This window comes from Solanum verrucosum, unplaced genomic scaffold, assembly GCF_900185275.1.
Source record: "Solanum verrucosum unplaced genomic scaffold, falcon-dt-bn FXZP01000048.1, whole genome shotgun sequence".
Classification (NCBI taxonomy): Eukaryota; Viridiplantae; Streptophyta; class Magnoliopsida; order Solanales; family Solanaceae; genus Solanum; species Solanum verrucosum.
This window is the reverse complement of record NW_026020157.1, coordinates 3,566,262-3,589,532: the sequence shown is the minus strand read 5'-3', so window position 1 is coordinate 3,589,532 and position 23,271 is coordinate 3,566,262. Positions and strand designations below refer to the sequence as shown.

Genomic DNA, 23,271 nt, shown 5'->3' with positions numbered 1-23,271 from the left:
AGAAAATCATATATATTATTTGAAAATTTCGTAAAAAAAATACTATAAATCACAATAATAAAAAACTTTAAAAATTTAAAAGACATAGAAAATCTAATTTGATCCTCGAATCCGTGCCGAATAAATAGGGATATATAAGTAATATATATTATTTAAAAATAAAGTAAAAGTAATATATATCACAATAATTTTAAAAAAATAAAAGACAAATAGAAAATTAAGTTAGATTCGCAAAATTTTATTAGTGCCACATAAATTGGGACTAAAAAAATAACATTATTTAAAAATTAAGTAAAAAATACTAGAAAATCACAATAATTAACTACCTAGTGTAACTTAAATTGAAGAAAGAATGTCAGTGACTTTTAAGAATCTCATTTTCCAAACTAGATTTGGATATATACTCCAAATACAATGACTTGGATACCATGATTATTGTGGTTATCCAACAAAAAAAATTATTCATATTTAATATTTATACCAATTATAATAAATTATTATAATTTGATGTAAACATCAATTAATAATGAATAATAATTTGTGTGTTGTTCATATACACACATGCAAAAATCATGCATGAGTGAGATAAAATTAGTTACCTGGTTTGTTATTTATAATTAGCTCGGTAGACATCAATGTTAGGGGCTCCATATTTTTCGATTCATATACTTATCCATGCAAACATATTTTCTATATATAAGCAACAAGTACTCTTAGTAATTTAGTTCATAAGTCATTCGGCCGGACACAACATACTTAGGCCTCAAAGGTCAATTCTCACGATCTAAAACACGACTTGATTACTTTCGTATTTCAATTCAGTATATTCTATTATTATCGTAATTTATTTGATTCACTAACTCACCTACCTTTAAACCGCTTGATGAATTCAATATTAATTGTACTTTTTTGGTTAAACAATTTGGCACACATAGGACCATTGTGTTGTTGTTTTAATCGTTCAATCGTCTATATGCATGCTATCTCTTTAGAATTTGCTTTGCAGAAAAATTCTACAAGAATCACAGTGTGATTGACAACAACTAAATGCCAACAAGTGAAACAGTCACTTGGCCCCAGAACAACGAATAGGCAACCCCTCGTGCTGTGTGGGGTTAAATATCGATTGAAGAAGAAAGCCCGAGTGGTAGAAGACATGGTAGAGTGTCACAGAGAAATTTCGACTCACACGTTCTCAGTGACACTTTTGAGTAGGATGATGAAGGCTGAAGGAAAAACACAAATAACATGAAGTTGAGCCTAAAGGATACAGTGAGACTATTCAATATATAGGGGGAAATTGATAAAAGTCCTCAAGTACGTAGTTTATGAAAGAAAACTCCTGCCAGGCAATTGAAAACGATAGGTCGAAAGGCTCTAGCACAAGATCATTAAAATAGAAAGACAATTTGGGGAGTCTCCTGATCTAAATTGTTGAAGTATGACATGAAAATTCATGCCAGGATGGACCAGATTTGCAGAGCTCCTTTAGTTTTGAATGGGCGGACTTGAGAAACTATATTTGGTTGTCATACATATCAAGCGTAATACTAGCAGTCTTGATCCCAAATAGGTATACTATGTTTGTATGTTGCAAAGTATGATGGATGAAATCAAGAAAATTTTGGTAAAAACATTCTGCAAAACTTTGATAGCGAGAGCTCTGAATTGTTATTCTCACTTAACGCAAAATTCAATTGATTCCTTTGTTATGCTTTGCAAAGTTTATAAAGGCACACACTAGGGCCTTTAAACTATTCACAAGAAGTCAAGTATGGGAGTTACAAACCCTTCAAAGTTTATTCACGAAGATGAAAGTGTCTGAGCACATCTCGAAGCCATCCAAAGAATTTCACATTATGATGGTTGAGTTAGATGTTGAAAAGAGGCAGGAGAGCACATGGACTATGAGTGACGATTGTCATATTAGACATCATAGGGGTGAAGGACATCACCTTGGGTATCACTTGGTGTCCAAGAAGGCATCTCATTACCATAAGACAACTAATTTAGCATATCAAAAAATTTTCTTTTCACGTTCTAGGAGGGGTGTTTTCATCATTTCTCATCCCATAATCCTAACCCACAACTATTAAGATGGCCCCCCCAAAAAGGTTAGGCATATATGTTGGGTTTGATTCACCCCGTATGATTCGCTACCTTGAGCCATTGACAAGTGATTTATTCACTACAAGATTTGCAAATTGTCGATTTGCTGAAACAACTTTCTCACAATTAGGGGAAGAAAAATTACATAGAAAGTTTCATCATTATCCCATTTTGATCCACGTTCTCCTATGTGTGAACATGAGGTCCGGAAGATCATCCATTAGCATAATGTAGCAAATTAAATGTTAAACTCATTTACTGATTTTAAAAGGATAACTAAGTCACATATCCCTATAGAGAATGCGCCTATCCGAACATGACCATCTACTAGTGTCATAGCTTCTAAATCTCATACACGCCTGAAGGGTGGTAGACCATTGAGTTCAAAGGATAAAAAAATCCTAAAAAAAAAGCATGAAAATGACACCATAAAAGAATCTCACGAAGAGATTCAAGATCTAATTAATCCTGATATTCACGAAGAAATCAATGATCCCGTATCTCAAGTATCAATAAGTCCTTCTGATAATGACATAAAGTTGAATCGATAAAAAATTATGGTGGATAATGTTTTTGCATATAACATTGCACTTAACATTATGCAAGACAATGGGGATCTTGAACCGCTGTCTGTCAAAGAATGTCGACGAAGATGTGATTGGCCAAAATGGCTAAAGGTGATTCAATCAGAATTGAATTCACTTGCTAAACGTGAGGTTTTTGGACTAGCAGTCCAAACACCTAATGATGTAAAATCAGCTGACTATAAATGGGTCTTTGTACGAAAAAGAAATGAGAGAAATGAAATTGTAAGGTACAAGGCACGCCTTGTTGCGTAAGGATTCTCTCAAAGACCCGACTTCGACTATAAAGAAACATATTTACCGATTATGGATGCAATAACTTTTTGTTATCTCATTGATTTAGTTGTACATAAAAGTCTTGAAATACATCTAATGGATGTGGTTACAACTTATCTTTACGACTCACTTGATAATGATATTTATATGAAAATTCTAGAAGCACTTAAAATGCGTGAAGCATATAGTTCAAAATATCAAGAAATGTGCTCAATTAAATTACAGAAGTCGTTATACAGCTTAAAACAATTTGAGTGCATGTGGTATAATTGCCTCAGTGAGTACTTGATAAAACATGGTTGTATAAATAATGTCATTCGTCCTTGTATTTTTATCAAGTAGACAACATCAGGTTTTGTTATACTTGATGCTTATGTTGATGACATTAATCCCATTGAAACTCCATAAGAGGTCCAAAAGGCAATTGAATATATAAAGAAATAATTTGAAATGAAAGATCTTTGAAAGACAAAACTTTATCTTGGTCTACAAATTGAACATTTATTAGATGAAATTTTTATCCATCAATCTGCCTATACTGAAAAAATCTTAAAATGATTTTACATGGACAAAACATATCCAATAAGTACTCAAATGGTTGTTCGTTCACTTGAAGTGAGTAAAGATATGTTCCAACCTCAAGAAGAGATTGAGGAACCTCTTGATCCTGAAGTACCATAGCTTAGTGCAATTGGTGCACTTATGTATCTTGCTAATGCTATGAGACCTGGCATAGCATTTTCTGTTAATTTCTTAGCAAGATATAGTTCTTCCTTACACGAAGACATTGGAACGGAGTTAAACATATATTGCGATATCTAAAAGGGATTAGTGATATAGGTTTTCTTTATACTAATAAAGTTAGTGCAGATCTTGTTAGTCATGCAGATGCAGGTTATTTATTTGACTCATATAAAACTCTATCTCAAACAGGCTATTTGTTTACATACTGAGGTACTACTATATCATGGCAATTTACGAAGCAGTCCATTGTCGCTACTTCTTCAAATCATGTTGAGATAATATCTATTTATGAAGCAAGTAGAGAATGTATATGGTTGAGATCAGTGAGACATTTCATCAAGAAAAGACGTGGCTTAAAGTATGATAGCAAGGTACCCACAGTCCTCTTTGAAGACAATGTTGTATGCATAACTCAATTAAGAGGAGGCTTCATAAAAGGAGATAGAACCAAACACATTTCGCCGAAGTTATTCTTCAAACATGATCTCCAGAAGAATGATTATATTGATGTACAACAAATTCGTTCAAGTGATAATTCAACAGATTTATTTACCAAATCTTACCAGCCTCAACTCTTAAGAAGATGGTACACAAGATTGAAATGCGAAGACTTAACCATTTGAATCATGGTCTTCATCAGGGGAGTATAATACGCGTTGTACTTTTTTTTCCTTAGTCTAAATTTTGTCCCATTGAATTTTCCTAGCAAAATTTTTAATGAGGCAGCAAGCAATGCGTATTAGGAGTGACTATATATATTTTTGTTCCTTCAACTTTTCGTTTACATGAACATCCAAGAGAGAGTGTTGTAAATGGTGAATGCCCATGTGAAATGGGACCCACCCTTTGTAGTCGAGAAACAAAAATTGATTTCTTAACTTTTGGACTTTGGTTATAAATAACCACTTCATAGAGAAATGATATATAATACAATACATTCTATCTCTTTGTTTGTGTTTAGTTTAAGTACTCTCTCTATTGTTCTTTCTTTTTAATTTAGTTTTGTTACGTTATTTATTTTACAACAATATATATTTTTTATATGACAAAAAAGTGATATACACAAGAGGATTGTATTGTCTGTTAATTTTATTTGTATTTTACACATTTATTAAGAAAATAATTATTAATACATTTATTTTATTTATCTTTATTAATTAATATTTAGTATTGAGTCTTAAAAAAATATAGAGAATAATATTCAATGCTAAGAATAAAATATGAAAAAAATAATTGTCTTTTTTTTATATGTCAAAAAGTGAATAGAGGGAGGAAATAATTTGTTCAACTCCCTCCGTTCCTTTTTATATATCATCCTTACTATAAATAGTTGATCCATAATACTTGTCATTTCATAAAATCAATGCATAAATTGCAATATTCTTCTTATTTTACCCTTGTGAGTTATTAGCCTTGAAAATATACATTTGACCAACATAGAAAAATTAAGTAAATAATTCATGTTCATTGCTCAAATTATTAATTCATATTCATTGATTGAAAAGTTGACTTAAAAAAATTAAATAAGGATAGAATAGTAAACTTACTCAATTTTTTAAGAGGAACTTTCGCATATAGTCACTCAAAAATAGCTTAATTACGCTCCATATCTATTGTTTGCTAATTACGATTCGTAGATACATGTTATAGGGAGGAGAGTGACAAGCGAGATTGGGAGAGACGCGAGCAAGAGAGGGATGAAAGTGGGAGAGAGGTGAATTGTACATGTATATTGGTTAAATAATTGTATAATATACATATGTATTTGTATATTTGGCGAGGGAGATTGGGAGAGGGAGGAGAGAGGCGAGCGAGAGAGGGCAATAATTTGTATAATTCGTGGGTACATTATATAATTCGCGTGTTTTTGTATAATTGAGTAATATAGTCTCGAATTATACAAATATGATAAAACTCAAAATAACGAATTGATACAGAAACAGTTGTATACAATCTATTATACAAATTACATTATATAAATTATATTATAGAAAATTTGAAAACTTCACATTTATACAAATTTTAAAAATTTAACAAAAAGATTGTTAGTGACAAAACTGAAAAACTAAAGGAAATCATCGTTATATACAAATACAAATCATCGTATACAAATACAAATCAAATGAAGAATTGTTAGTTACGAATTATACAAATGTGGCGAATTATACAAACGTGGCTAATTATACAAACTCGAAGTCAGTCCACATAATTAATGATTAATGTTAGTCGCGAGTGGTAATTATAACAAATTATAACTATGATTAGGGGTGACAATTTCAGCCCATATTAATGAAATGAGTCAATTTAACTCATATTTAATGACTTGGATCACTCATATTTTTAATTAGGTAAATATAAGCTTCAAGTTATTTTAAGATCCCCTACAAATATGGTCAAAATAGGTAAAATATGGGTATTCATATAGACCCACAATAGATCACTCAATTCTCACTTCTACTCACAATTCTTAATTGTGCTAAAAAATAAAAAAATTAATATTAATTTTTAATTTTCAAAAGTATTAATTTATTTTTCAAAAAAATTTGGAGGGAGGGTAGGGTTGAGAGGGGGGGGGGGTAGGTTTTTTTTTTTTTTTTAAAAAAAGACATAACATTTCATTTTAGAAAAACATACAAAATTTGGGGGGGAGGGGGGGGGGGGTTACGGGGCAGAGGGATAATTTTTTATTTTTTTTTGCAAAACGTATTTTTTTCGAAAAACAAAAAAAAGGGATAGGTTGGGTGGAAGGTGGGGAGCGCCGGGGGGTGCGAGGTGCGGAGGGGTTAAATTTTTTATTTTTTTTGAAAAATAAAAAAATATTAGGGGCAGGTTGGGTGGAAGGTGGGGTGGGGTGGGGCGCCGAGGGGGAATTTTTTTTCGAAAGACATAATTTTTTTTTTGAAAAACAAAAATAAATTAGGGGTGGTTGGGTAGAAGGTGGGAGGCGGAGGGGGTAAATTTTTATTTTTTTTGAAAGTCATAAAAAGAAACTCAATTTTTAATGGAAAAACATAAAAAAATAAAATAAATGGAAATGAGGGGTAGGGTAGAATTTAAAAAGAAAAACATAAAAAAAGTGGGTGTAGGGGGATGAAGGCGGAGTGAGGTGGAGGGGAATAAAAGTAGGGTGGGGTTAGAAAAATAAAATAAAATAAAATTAGGGATGGCTGAATTGGAGGAAAATTTTTTATGATGGCAGAGGCATAAGTATGACTTGGTATGTGAGGGATTATTTTTAGATAAATATGTGGGTTGTTACAAATCCACTTAATTGTGGATGTTTCTCTTAATTTATCCCCAACGTAATGTATGTATTTATTGTATTTATTAAACTTGTACTAACATATTTGGTCAAATGGTGTAAACGGGTGTTTTCTAAATCCTATAAAGGGTGGTCTTTTGACCCTTGTGAAACACACTTGAAGAGATAAAAGAATACTCTCTACTCTATACTTTCCATTCGCTTTCTTATTTAGTATTATTGTATTTTGCTCTCATTTTACAACACGTTATCAGCACGAGTCTCTAACCAATTGAGGCCTACTTAATTCAGGATTATCTTTTTTTCCTAAAAGTTAATCAATTTTCATTTAGAGTCAAGTATACATTTATATGTTTATAACATCTCTAATAGGACTTGCATAAATCTTTTATCTATAATTTAATTACTGCATATATAACTTGATTTAGGTATTATTATGATACTTTACTAGGCATAATAATCAATACGTTTCAGGTTTATATTGTTATATTATTTATATTCTACTAACTTATAACTCTAAATTAATTACTAAGTAATATGATAGCATGCTAGTTAAAATAACTCGTAAGTATTTTCATACATTATAATAAGTATATTGGTGTATCATAAAGAAAAATAATAGTATTATATTAAATATGACTTGAAAATCTTACTGAACTTTGGCGTTAATAACTATTGAACTAGTAATAAATATTGTAAAATAATTAGAATATATATTAAATTTACAGTTTCATACTTTATGAATTTACATGTTTTTGTAACATTCCATGTTCATGCATATAATATATTTTATACTAATTCTTAATCATTTGAAACAATAATTTATCTTTTATTATAAATAAATCAAAATCATGTTATTAACTCAACTGTTTTGATGATACTTTTCATCATGTCGAATTTGTCAAAGCTTGAATTTATGGCACTTGACATTTCTGGAAAGAACTATTTGTCATGGGTACTTGATGCTGAAATTCACCTTACCACAAGGGTCTTGGTGATAGTATAATCGAAGGAAGTAAGGCATCAAGTCAGGATAAAGCGAAAGCTATGATTTTCCTTCGTCATCATATTGATGAAAGCCTGAAGGTTGAATACTTAACAGTGAAAGATCCACTTGAATTGTGGATAGGTTTGAAAGGGAGGTATGACCACCTCAAGGCAACGGTATTGCCAAGGGCTCGTTATGAGTGGATGTACTTACGATTTCAAGATTATAAAACCGTAATTGAATATAACTCTGTTGTATTTAGAATCACTTCCCAATTAAAATTATGTGGGGAAGTTATAAAAGATGAGGACATGTTGGAAAAGACACTAACCACTTTCCATGCCTCCAATATGATATTACAACAACAATACCGTGAAAAGGGTTTTAAAAAATACTTTGAATTAATCTCATGCCTTTTGGTGGCTGAGTAGATTAATGATTTTTTAATGAAAAATCATGAAATTCATCCCGTTGGAAGTGCTCCATTATCGGAGGCACACGGGGTAGAAGAACATGGCCAGTTTGAAATAAGACAAAATAATTGAGGCCATGATAATGTGCGCAAGCGTGGCAAAGGCAAAAGATGATATAATAATCATCGACTTGGTGGTCATAATAAAAGAGAAAACAATATGAGTTCTCAAAATAATCCTTCCAAAGGAAAGGGCGATCACTGTCATCGTTGTGGCCTTAAAGGTCATTGAAAAATGAATATCGGGCACCTGAGCATTTTATCAGGCTGTATCAAAATTTCTTTAAAAGAAAAGAAAATAAAGGCGACGTCTCCTCTTCTAATGTCCGAGTAGAGTAACATTTGACTCTCAAAGATGATGCTCATGCAGGTTCTTCTCAAAAATATGATAAGAATGTTAAGGCAAATTTAGCATTGAAGATGATGCTTTTGATGGGCTCGATGATATTACTCATCTAGAAGCTAAGGACTTATTTGGGGATCGCAATTAGATTAATAATTGAACTGGGAAATAAATAATGGTGTTATGTGTTTTTAATGTCTTACTTAAAGTTCATGTACTTACATTTCCTTTTGTTAAGTTTCATACTTCTTATTATGTATTTTTATTTTTATGAAGATAAATTAAAAAATTTCAGTCTTCAATTGGATCCAAGATGAGTAATGGAGATATGTGCCTTCTGGACAGTGCCACAACTCATACAATACTAAGAGAAAATCTCTCGTTTGATTATGAAAAAGGCATATGTTAATACAATATCTGGTAGTACAAAGTTGATTGAGGGCTCTGGAAGAGCGACCTTATTACTAACTGGAGGAACATTATTAGTAATTCATAATGCATTGTATTGTAGTTAGTCTCAAAGAAACTTGTTAAAGTTTAAGGTTACTCAATAGGGCAATTCAAAGAGGAGAACGAGGACAGCTGACTACCGCTAAAAGTCAGACTAAGAGCATTGTATGATTGAAAACTGCCGCTGCATACTACCGGTGCTTGCAGGTCTGACTGGTGCCTTTTCTCCAACAGTTGCTTCAATCAATGTTAAGTCTGACTACGCCCGCAGCTGACTACTTATTGAAAGACCGAACAGGAAATGAAAAGTCGTACTACAACAACTGTAAATAAACATTCCCTCCCCGCTCTGACTTTGATCGACTTGCCCGCACAACGTCTTTTTTGAGAAAAGAGGTCAAGGGGCTAAGTGACTCTCGAAAGTCGTCTTTTGTATCGCGTCAAGAGAAATGATATAGATAAGATCATTGCTTAAAGAGTTTCATTGTCGAATTGATCTCGAAATTGGATCCCAATAGTAGCTGCTGCCCAAATGTGCTTTATGAAAGCCGGTCCACATACATACATTCCCTTTCCTCCTCCCTGAGAAAACTAATTAATTAATGGCAGCCGATTGGTCAGACGACGACTACTTCACTTATTATTTTAGTATTAGCTCTCTACGCAGGTAGAACCCTACTCGGAAGACCTTGGTAGTACGAGTAGGATATGTAATACGTCCATAAGGACGACGTCGCACCAGACGTCCTGCTTTAACTTCCCTAGCTCCAACTTAGCAGAAGGGGCACCTTCTCCCCCCTTACTCAACATAGGGCCCGCCGCTCATGCCCTTTTTGATCTGATTCGATTCGCCAAAATGGCTATCATGTTGAGACTGCAAATGAAGGAAAGGTGGAATACCTTTATATTACTATAATAAATGCGGAGAAGAAAACTGTGCATGAAAAATTTCCTGCACTTTCTTCTGGGTTGTACCATACAAATATTGGTACGGTTGAATCACATGCCATAGTAAAAAAAAGGTTTACTGATTCTAATTGTAGCATGACCGGTTGGGCCATCCCGATTATAATATGATACGCAAAATAATTGAGAATTCACATGGACATACTTTGAAGAACCAAAATGTTCTTCAAACAAAGATATTCTCTTGTGTTGCTTGTTCTCAAGGAAAGTTGGTTATCAAACCATCAGTAGCTAAGGTTGGGGTGGAATCCCCTGCATTTTTGGAACGGATACATGGTGATATATATGGACCTATTCACCCTGCATGTGGACTATTTCAATATTATATGGTCTTGATAGATGTATCTACAAGATGGTCACATATGTGCTTATTGTCAACTCGCAATATGGCTTTTGCGAGGTTGTTGGCTCAAATAATAAGGTTAAAAGCACAATTTTCAGATTATGCAATAAAAATAATTCGTCTTGATAATGCTGGTGAGTTTACATCTCAGACATTTAATGATTATTGTTTGTCCACTAGAATAACAGTTGAACATCCTGTTGCACATGTTCATACTCAAAATGGTTTAGCAGAGTCATTGATTAATCGTCATCAATTGATAGCTAGACCATTGTTGATGAGGACAAAGTTGCCTGTTACGATTTGGGGGCATGCTATTTTGCATGCAGCGGCACTTGTGTGCATAAGTCCAACCAGTTATCATGACATCTCCCCATTGCAATTGGTTTTTGGTCAAAAGCCAAACATTTCTCATCTTAGAATTTTTGGTTGTGCGATATATGTTCCAATTTCTCCACCACAACGCACAAAGATGGGTCCCCAAAGAAAGTTGGGGATATATGTTGGGTATGAATCTCGTTCTATTATAAAATATTTAGAACCTAGAACTGGAGATTTATTTACGGTACATTAGGGGGAGAACAAAAGCAGTTGGGAAATGAGATAAATTGAAATTCACTTTCATTGTCTTATTTAGATCCTTAGACAAATCAATGTTAGCAAGAAGTTTAAAAGATAATTTATTTACAGAATATTGCAAATCAACTGCCGAATACATTTACTAACCTTTCACGGGTTACTAAATTATATATCCCAGCTGCTAATATTCAAGTTCGAGTTGATGTCCCGATAGGACAAAATGTTACGGCAAATGAGTCTGGACCACGCTTAAAACGTGGTAGACCAATTAGTTCCAAGGATAAAAATCTTCGAAAAAGGAAAGAAATAAATGGTCACAATGTGGAGGCAATTGTTCATGAAGAACTTCAAGACATAATAAATTATGACACCACTAAGGAGGTTCATGTACCTGAAAATAATGAGAATGAATAAATCTCTATAAATTATGTCTAGACGAGAAAAAGGTGGAATAGAAATAATATTGTGGTGGATAATATTTTTTCCTATAATATTGCAGTTGAAATAATGCAACAAGATGAAGATTTGAAACCAAGATTTGTCAATGAATGTAGACAGAGAGATGATTGGTCAAAATGGAAGAAGCAATTCAAACATAATTGACTTCACTTGAAAAACATGAAATTTTCGAATCAATAGTCCGAACACCTGAAAGTGTCAAGCAGTGGGGGTACAAATGAGTTTTTGTGCGAAATCACATTTGTCATTTGACAAATGTGATTTATCCATTTTGTCTTGGCATTCAGATTGAACATTTGACAAATGAAATATTTATCCATCAATCAACATATACTAAAAAGGTTTTGAAGTGATTTTACATGGATAAATCACACCTATTGAGTACCCCGGTGGTTGCGAGATCTCTCGATATAAATAAAGATCCATTCCGACCTCAAGAAAAGGATGAAGAGATTCTTGGTGATGAAACACTATATCTCAGTGCTATTGGGGCACTAATATACCTTACAAACAATACCCGATCATATATTTATTTTGTAGTAAGTTTATTGGCGAGATTCAACTCATGTCCAACAAAAAGACATTGAAAAGGTGTTAAAAATATATTCAGATATCTTTAAGAAACAATTGATATGGGATTGTTGTATTCTAATGCATCCAAGTCAGAATTGATCGGTTATGCAGATGCAGGATATTTGTCTGACCCACATAAAGTCCGATCTCAGACAGACTATTTATTCACATATGGAGGTACAATTATATCATGACGTTCGATGAAGCAAACAATAGTTGCTACTTCTTCAAATCATGTAGTGATAATAGCCATTTATGAAGCCAGCCGAGAGTGTGTATGGTTGAGATCAATGACTCAACACATTTTGCAATTATGTGATCTTTCTGTGCAAACAAAGACTCCAACAATATTGTATGAATATAATGTTGCTTGCATAGCTCAATTAAAGGGAGGATACATAAAAGGAGACCGAACAAAGCATATTTCACCTAAGTTCTTTTTCACGCATGATCTTCAACTAAATGGTGAGATAAATGTTCAACAGATTCGTTCGAGTGATAATCTTGCAAATTTATTCACTAAGGCATTGCCAACGTCAACATTTGAGAAGCTAAGATATAAGATTGGAATGCATCGTCTCAAAGATATCAAATAAATTATCCATCGGGAGGAGTAAAATACGCGCTGTACTCTTTTTCCCTTAACCAAGATTTTGTCCCATTGAATTTTTTTGGTAAGGTTTTTAATGAGGAATCACTCAAGGTGTATTACAAGATGTGTGCACTCTTTTTCCTTCACTAGGCTTTTTCCCACTGGGTTTTTCCTAGTAAGGTTTTAATGAGGCACATTATCTATAAACATCCAAAGGAGTGTTATAAATCCACTTAATTGTGGATGTTTATCTTAATTTATTCCTAACATAATATATGTATTTATTGTATTTATTAAACTTGTACTAACGTATTTGGTTAAATGATGTAAACGGGTGTTTTCTAAATCCTATAAAGGGTGGTGTTTTCACCCTTGTGAAACACACTTGAAGAGACAAAATAATATTTTCTACTCTATATTTTCCATTAGCTTTCTTATTTAGTGTTACTGTATTTTGCTCTCATTTTACAACATGGGTCCTATTTTCTCATTTACATTGTTATTTCTCTTTCCTACCTTTACTTAATTTTTATGAATAAAAAATTGGGTAAGACCTATTCTTCTTATTTTACATTGATATTCTCTTTCCCTTACATTTTACTCCACATACGTTCTATTCTCCATTTTTTTAAAATTTTTTTAATTAATTCTTCTTTCCTATATTTCTTTGACTAATGAATTTTATCTACTCATTCTTTTTATATCATTCATATATTTATCTTTTCCATTTGATAATTAGCAGGTATATTATTTTTTATTTTTTAAATTATATTGATAATTAGAAGGTATATTATTTTTTATGTTTTAAATTACATAAAAATATGGAAGAAAATGAGAATAAAACTTTCACGTACGAACTAAAAGTTTAGGTAGACAATCAACCATACTATTAATATCCCCCATTTGGTATGTGTATTTAAGTCTGATTGATCAATTTTTTCACTAATTTAATTGAACTATTTTATCAATTTGTATATTAAAAAACTACACCAAATATATTTTTGGGAAAAAGGTCTGAAAAATACTTCAACTTTGGCCGAAATTGCTGTTACGATACCAAACTTTGTGGAGGACCTTTTACCCCTGCATTATTTAATAGTGCATTTTAAAGGTATATATGTGCATATATACCTTTAAGGTAAAAGGTCTTTCCAAAATTCGATATTGTTACAACAATTTCGATCAATCTTTTCCCCTATATTTTTGTAATAGAGTTTTCTATTTTCTCAATTTTCTTGAGTTTGAATATTATAATAAAGTGTATTTGATTTTTTTATGACATATGGTGCAAATACCCACACTATTTTATACAATTATTTAAATCAATTCATTGTAAACAATAACAAAAGTGACTCTATACCGAAGGAGACTTGAACCCGAGACTTCTTGATTAAGGATGAAAGAGTACTTGCCACTCTACCATAACTCTTGTTGGTAAACAATTATATATATACAAAAATATCAAAGGGTAATGCACAAAAAAAAGGAAAAATACATTATATGATAAATATTTGTATATGCAAAATATTTTTATTTTCCTTTTTTAATAAATTGAATTAGATATAATTGTATGGAAGTGTGACAGTTACATCATATTTTGTAAAAAATAAATTAATTTTAGTGTAATACGCAATCAAACTTCTTAAAAAATTGAGAAAATAAAAAAACTTAATTTATTGATTTGGTTGGTTTAATAAGTGTAAAAACTAATCAATCCGACGTATATATATATGTACCAAATGGGAAATTTTCATAGCTTAGTTAATTGACTACCTAGGCGTTCATCTCGTAGATTAAAATTTCAGTCTTCATTTTATAATTTTCTCCCTGATTTTTCCTTTTCATATTCTTGATATAATGCTTTTTAAAAAAAATAAAAATTACAAGCCAATTATCAAATGGAGAAAGATAAATAATATAAGAAGAATTGAGTAAATTAAATTCACAATTGAGAAAAACTGATCTGAAATCAACAAAGAATTAGAAAGGAAAAAAAAGGTGAAAGGGAAGAAATTGAGAAAAAGAAGTGTGAGAAGCAAAGTAGGAGTGAGAAAGGCCCCCACGTATCATTCAAACATAATAATTTTTTATTCATAAAAATTAAGTAAAGGTAGGAGAGAGAAATAACAATGTAAAATAAAAAAATAGGAGCCACACATTTTTATTAGTAAAAAATAATCCCTCACACATTATGTCATACTTGTGCCTACCACCATAAATTTTTTCGAATTGGAGGTAGAGGGGAGTGAGTAAAATAAAAAATTACTTTAGAAATTTAAAATATATAAATTCATTTTTTAATTCTTCAATCAATGTGGATGAAATATGGAAAACTCATATCCAATCCGTCCATTAATTATTTGAACCATATTTATCAATATGAGCGGATTGGATAATTACTCATTTTTGTTCAAATCATTTCAAACCCATCCAAATCCAACTATTTGTCACACCTAGTTATGATGACTAATTAAATTGTATAAATTTGCTTAATTGCGCAATTTTTTCGTTTGTTAAGTGACATATAAATAAGATCGGAGAGAGTAAAAGAGTTTTCTCAATTTTGGGGGGAAAGTACATATTTTTCACGTTTTTCAATGAAAGGGTGACAGATACTTTTGAATTTTGATTCAGACTCCAGGTTATGAAATCGAATTGGCGGACCCGACTCTCTCAAAGTAATTCAGTCTTTTGATCTTCCATCAATGGCGGTGACCAGCAACTCTCTCGTTGCCCTATGACCCTTTGAGGTATGCATCTGAAAGTGTCCCTCTTTTGGTGTTTTAGTTCATGCTCTCCCACAACAATGTCTTTTCATAGGAAAACAGCACCATCCACTAGAGGCAAATTGGGGTTTCTCTTTATATTTTCTTCTTACATATAAATGGAGCTATCTCAACTTTAGAGGCATAACATTCTAGGTCTTACCACTGTTCTATAACTCTTGCCTCTTTAACATCGATACATATTCTTCAACTGCATAGCAGTATAGTAGCAGTTTTTCACTTCAGTCATGCTATCTTGGGTTCTATGTGTGGCAAGCTGAGCTGGGATGTTTATTAATGGGTGCCAAAATATTAAGTAGTAATCACACAAAAGAAAGAAAAAAAAAACCTTGAGCCAGGGTATCTATACAATGTTTTTTTCCAAAACCATTGCACCAACTCTTTACCTTGTTTTAAGAGGTATCAACATTAATATATACATGTATTAAATCAAAATTTGGCATATCTATACAATGTGATTTTCCGACGAAGGGGGCAAGGGTAGCTCATCCCCTGTGTGTGATATCGTTATCTATCATATACAATTCTCTCGGAATATTGGAATTGTGGATTTAGGCACTGTAATGCCATTTAATCTTACCTCAACTTCACTCTTTGTAAGCTTGTTGTGCATATGTTAAGTCTTATGTCTATGCTAAACCCTTGCTTTGTTGAGTGTTTCTCCATTTTTCTATATTCAAGCTTGTGGTGACACCCTCGACGGTTATCAATTAACACAGCTAGTCTATATCTATAAATAGCATAAACATTGGACCTCATCCTAACTTTTTAATAAATATCTTATGTAATTGTACTTGATCAACATTTGAAGAAGCTGCAGCTGACACAACTGAAAAGTTGAAAGGGGCAATTTCTTTTGCTTTGGTAACTGGAAAAAAGCATCAAACATTATGAAATTGTGGCAATAATGGGGAGGAAAATGTTCACTAGGACCTTTAAATTTTTTGTTTTTTTTAATATTATGGTTTCTCTGTTATACTTCAAATATCAAATGACACAATAACACATCTGCTCTCCGAACTGTGCTGGATAGTCACCCATCACACGGCTCTCAAACCCAACCTGTGGTGGATCCCGGGAGACAAAGTCAAAATGCATTGAGATGCTCTTCTCCTGTTTTACGAATCCTACAACTCTCTTTTCTGAGCGAGACTATCTCCTTCAATGAAATATAAATTATTTAGAAATATTCAGCTCTTATTTCAGGGTCCTCAGTATAAAAAAAGAAGTAACAAATGATTTTGTTTTTGAAATATATGTCTGTTCCTGTTGTTTTTGCAGTCCCATTGCTCATACTGATTAGAAGTTTAATGTTGTTTTGAACTTTTGTGCCAACTGGTGTTGGGCCAGTTAACTAGTGAGGGATTTTTATCGGTCGTAACAAAAAAAGACTGATGTTTCTTTAGATAGAGGGGGGGAGGGGGTAGATAGTGTTTGGATGTTGGTGAAGAAAATGAAGTTATTTTAGAAAAAATGGGTGGGAGGGGGGGGGGGTGTAGTTAGTGTTTGGATGTTGGTCAAGAAAATGAAGTTACTATAGAAATAGTGTTTGCTAGTCTTAGATGGAAATTTTTGGGGAAGTGAGTTAAGTGTGCATATCATTGTTCCAAGCCTATGACCGTAACTTTTTTAAAAAGTTGGGGAACTTTCAAGTTCTCTAGTAAACAACATACCAAGTGGAATCCCAAATAGGTTCTGAAGAAGGGTAGAGTGTATGCAAACCAGACCTTAACCCTACTTTGTGGAGGTAGAGAGACTACAGCTAAAGGACCCTCGGCTAAGGTCCAACACATCAAAGTAGTTATAGAAAGGAAAAACAACAGTGAAGAAAACATGTTGACTTAAGGAAAACAATGTAGACCATTCAAGAAAGGAACAACAACAACAAAAATAGTGAAATAATCAGAACACACTAAACAATAGATGGTAACAAATATCAAAAAGCAAGAAACTACATGAATAAGGTTCATACTACAATAGACACAGTGCTCCAGATCTACCAAGCTTAATTTCGCTGAAAAGTAAGGCAACACTTCACTACCTATTACCCTAATTCGCGACCCCAAACCCTTCTATCTAAGGTCATGTCCTCGGTAAGCTAAAGGTATACCATATCCTTTCTAATATCCTCTTTCCAATACTTCTTTGGCCTACCTCTACCTCTCCTCTTACCCACTATATCCAACCTCTCATACCTTCTCATTGGGGCATTTGTGCATCTCTTCTTTAGATGCCCAAACCATCTCAATCTTGCTTTACTCACCTTTTCCATCATGGAGGACACTCCCTCCTTGTCCCAAATATCTTCATTCCAAATTTAAAGATTGAAATAATTTTGTATTAGTTTTTGCTTCTAATTTATTGATAAAGTTGTCGTGCATAGGAATCAGGTAATATTTTTTGATCAATTTTTTTTGGTTGCTTGCTCATGTTATGTGGTTGTATTTTGAGAGGAAAGTTACTCTGTTACCGTGTTAAAGTTTTTGTTTTTTAAGAAAGGTAACTTGTATTATAAACAAAAGAATACACAAGGAGTATTCTAGGAATACTTACATCCAAAAGTTGCAAAAGAAAATAAACTCCTATGGAGGTCATAAGAACTCTAAAATACTAGGAATATCTTCTGCATCTTGAGGATATTCATGTTTACACCAAAAAAAAGAAAAGAACCAGACAATTCAGCTTCAAATTCTGCATAGAACAGCTCTTGTTTTTAAAATTCTGCATAAAGGATTAGATGCAGCTTATTCATCCACAACAACAACATACCCAGTGTAATTCTAAAAATGGGGTTTGGGAAAGGTAGGATGTGTGCACACCTTATTCCTACCTTTGTGGGGTAGAGAGACTATTTTCGATAGATTCTCGGCTCAAAAAGGTGTAGTCAAAGCAGGCATGAAAGGAAAATAACAACATCACAATAACAAGATACAGAGAGCAAATGAAGCAACATATAGTAGTGAAAAATCAAGAATAAGATACTATGTGACTATTAACTAATATTTCCAAATACGGAGAAGAGGAAACTAACCCTTGCCTCTCACACATAAAAGTGTGACAACACTTTAATACCTATCCCCTTCTACCCTAATCCTACCTCCACACCTTCCTAGCTAGGGTCACGTTCTTAGTAAAAGCTAAAGATGTGTCATGTCATTTCTAATCAACTCCAATAGTTCTTCTTTGTTCTACCTCTATCTCTCCGAAAACATGCTATAGCCAACTTCTTGCACCTCCTAACTAGTGCATCCTCATCCTTCCTTTTTTACATGCTTAAACCATCTCGATCTCACTTCCCTCTTGTTGTCCGTCACAGAGGCCTCTCTCACATTGTCTCGTATAATTTCGTTTCCAATTTTATCTCTCCTAATATGCCCACACATCCATTTGAGCATCATTATTGTCGCTACCATCATCTCTAGAACATTACATTATGTGGGTCTAACCACCACCCCATAGAACTTATCTTTAAACCTTGACAACATTCTTATCACACAGTACCCAGGACGCGGGACTCCATTTCAACCATCTTGCTCCAATACAATATGCGACATCATTGCCAATCTCTATGTTTCCTTAGATAATAGAGCCAAGTTACTTGAAACTTTCTTTCTTGGGAATGACTTGTGTATCGATCTTGACTTCCATCTCCACTTCATGCCTCACGTCACTGAGCTTGCACTCTAGATTCACATCTTAGTTCATCCATTATGGAAATTTGAAATTTTCATGTAGGTGTTCTGCTCTCTGGTTTTGTTATCTATTTATAGCACCTTTGTGGCTTCTATCTTTGCGTTAAAACTGTTCTCTGGGATAACATAAATGTAAGGTGGACTGACAATCAAATATATGATCTTGAAGCATTCCAACAGCCTTCATGGATACCAAGCATAGCACATCAAATCTACCTTGGATATGGGTGATTGAAACATTGGCAACTTCCAAAGAGATAGACACATCTTTACTCATTGGTATGTATGAAATTACAGTTACTTTGTGACAAAAACTGTTGTATCAGCTGTAATGATGGTTGCTTTGACTATTCTGGTTCATGCATAACAGATTTGGTTAAGCGGACTCCAGAAATTTCTGATGAAATGGGAAGAAATGCAAGGGAGCTTGTCTCCTTGAGAGTTTTAGAGACCTTGTCTGTCCAGGAAATCTCAAATGCAAATAATGATGCTTCAGTTCCCGTTGATAAAATTGAATTGGATCGATCAGTGCACTGTGAAGATGTCCTTCGCCACTTATTGTTGGGGGTAAGTACCTCAGTTTAACTTATCAAGGTTGGGTTTTATGGTTCAGTAACTCAGTTTATTAAATGAATTTTATCTGTGATTTTAGTAATTTGCTTACAAGGGACAATCTATGCTTGAGAGTTTTGAATAATGCTGTTTTCACATGCTTAAATCGGCATCATGTGTACATTTGACCAGGTCTCCTCAGATCAAAAAATTGATGGGCCAGAGGTGTCAAAATGGGATGTTCAGTCATTTATTTCCAAAAAAAGATCTTGCTTGCCAAAATGTGCTTTGCAACAAGTGAGCTAATCTTTTTTTATATGTGGAATTCAGTAAGTTCTTACATTTGTAATTACCTGTCTGATTGTCTGGGATTTTCTGTGTTTCCAATTGACAATCAGATTAAGGATACTGTAGATACTACCAATCCTCTTTCTACATCCTTGGAAGCAAATAACAGATTGGAGGTTGGCAGTCACTCCGGAGATGGAGATCGTTTTAATGCTGTCGATTCTAATGGCATTAACCACAGTTGTGAAGTAGGCGCTGATGCTCAGCATGAACATGTTTTATCAAGTGGGAATGCAACTCCTTGTTTGGGGGCCAACACTAATGGCCTGCAAGAAAATCAACCTAGGACTCTGGTTCCTTCTAAGAGGACGATTGATGCCATTACTGCTCATGAAGTAGAACATAGTGAAACTGAACCCTTATCAGAGAACAGTTCTGGTACTTGCATAAGGCCCTCCAAAAGGTTTAAGCAGGAAGTTATTAATCCCAGGTGTGATGCAGTTCATGATTTTGAATCATCTCAAAAAGATGGTGTTTCAACAGAGTTGTCTGCACAAATTCCCCATGCTATTGTCCAAAAAGGGAACTTGGAAAATGGAGCTCTTGTTGGGGGATTGGATGGTAGTTGTGAGGGTGCTGCATCAAAAATGGTTAGACAGAACATTGATACCAGTAACCATGATGATCGATTGCCTGAAATAATGATTTCAGAGGAAAAGATCCAAAATGTTGTAAGTAGCAGCAAAGCTTGTGATGAATTGAGAACATCAAGTGGTTCATCACAGCAGCAGGTAATTCATCAGGATTCTTGCATTCATGGAGCTAAAGATCATCGGAAGTGCATTCGGGGAAATTTGTTCAAAGATGAACCTTCTGAAGGAGCCAAAAAGAATATTGTGGGAAGTGATGAACCTGATTTCTCTAGTGACAGTGATGGATATCACAATGAAATGACTGGCCTTTCCGCAAAGAGAAATGATTTTCTTAGCTCTCAGGGTCAAGATCCCTTGACAACTGAAAATGGTAGAGTGCTCAATCTTTGTGTGAAATGTAATGAAGGTGGGCAACTGTTGATTTGCAGTTCGAACACCTGCCCGTTAGTGGTTCATCAGAGCTGCTTGGGTTCTGTTCCCAGCTTCGATAATGGAGGAAACGTTTACTGTCCCTTTTGTGCATATTCTCGAGCGATTTCTGAGTACCTAGAAGGTAAAAAGATGTCTTTGCTTGCAAGGAAAGATTTGGCTTCATTTGTTGGCGTTGGGGCTAGGCGACAATCAAAGAAATCCTCACGTAACTCACGTAGATCAAAGAAGAACCAGTCTAGAGAGGATGAAGAACTGTGCCATGATAAAAATAATAAGGATGTTTTGAATGATGTCATAGAAGCCAGGAGTGCTCCAGTCTGTACAAATTCTTTGAATGGTAAATTACGGAGATGCCTTCACCTCAACCAGAGGCTTCTGTGACTCATGAACCCGTGGTGGCTGGACCAAGATCCAAGATATCACCACCTAGATCGCATAGATCAAAGCAGCAACTATCCAGGGAGGAAGAAGAATTGTGTCACAATGAGGACAGCAAGAAGAAATCCTTGAACCAGGTCCAAGAACCAGGAAATGCTCCAGTCAGTATAAGTTCTCCTAATGCTGAATTTACACAGATAGGTTCACCTCAACCAGAGGCGTCTGCACCTCCTGAACTTGTGAGCGGACAGAGTGGTTTTGAAGAAGAAAGTTCTGAAGATGAAGACACAATTGCTTCCCGATATTGTGTGCGATTTAGGAATTCAGACAAGAACTAGTAAGTCTTTTACTTGAAAGTGCTCAATTTTGCAAATTCATGTGTTTAGCATGTGTATTCTTCCAAAAGAGTCATCACTTTTCTTCCGCTTCAGGAATCCATTTACGCTTCATCGGAGCAGTGTCATGGTTGTTATCACCGTTACCATATCTGATGTTTCATTTGTTATGACTGTTCTTGTTATCCACTTTTCACCTTTCATCATGGAGAAACATCATCATTGCTGGAGCATTGTAATAATTTTGTATGCAGTTTCTTCAAATTTGCAGTACCTATCCTGCAATTTCTCAAGTGAGGCCGAAGCACCCCCTTCAAAAAAAAGTAGAGGAAGAAACATTAAAGATACTTGGATCCTCGTTCTCTCTAAAGGTTCTCTGTTTTTTTTTTCTTTCTAAAAGGTTTCTTTGTCTTTTTTTCTGTTTTCCACTTCTCCTATGCTAGTTCTGTCCTTCGGACTGTCATTACAAAGCACGCGATTTCTCTAGTAAAAGAGAGGTGATGTTAAACTATGTTTCATATATAAAATTTCAAGGTTAATGTTTGTTTTTTGTTTTACGTGAGAGTTACAGTTGGGTGCAGCTTTATTTTTCTTCTATCAGGAAAATGTTTATTATTACTGATTAATAGGCCTTCCTTCCCCATGATACATGTATGCCATTGTACCTAATAACAGAAAGATGAAAGTATTTAGCACTTTGCCATGCCCTGTGATTTCTCAGTAGTGTTTTCTGCTGCTACTGCAGGTGTGTAGATATCTCAAGTTTTGGATAGATGGAAGAAGATTTTGGAGTTCAGAAGTTTGATGTTTTCCAGAGGTTGGATCGACTTCACCCTAGTTGGTTAGGGGCTCGGGCTTAGATGGTTCCCTTTTATGATATTATCGGCTAGGCTGGTCCTCCTCCAAGCTTGGGGTCTTAATCTTATGGGTGCTCAAACCGGGTCATTTGTCATTTCTCCTGACATGTTAGTATCCGAGGCTAACTAAGAATGGCACATTGTTCTGTTAAGTTTTTGTCCTTGGGTGGGTATAGAAGGGCTTAGATAGTGTACTTGTGCCCCTTTACCAGGTTTTGTGGTATGCTATCCAACAATGGCATGTTTTGTTCTTGTAATTTTTGGATTCATGTGGGTATATGAAGGTTTAAATAGTTAAGCATGCTTATTTTAAGGTATAGTGGATTGTGAGCCAATGAGGCTAGCCAAGTGGATATTGTTGTAATTTTTCGCCCTAGTTGGAAATAGAAAGGTGTAAGATGGTTTACCTACAAAATAATACTCTCTCCGTCCCATTTTATGAGAGATAGTTTGATTCGGCACATAATTTAAGAAAGAAAAGAATTTTTTTAAAACTTGTGGTTTAAAATGAATGATTGAAAATTTTGTGCCTATAAATTATTTCATTTAGGGTACAAT

The 23,271-nt window shown here is 34.0% G+C and overlaps 1 pseudogene; it reads left to right on the top strand.

Moving 5' to 3' along the window:
• Window positions 1-19,385: 19,385 nt before the first annotated feature.
• LOC125828335 (uncharacterized) lies at window positions 19,386-21,859 on the top strand (annotated as a pseudogene).
• Window positions 21,860-23,271: the final 1,412 nt, after the last annotated feature.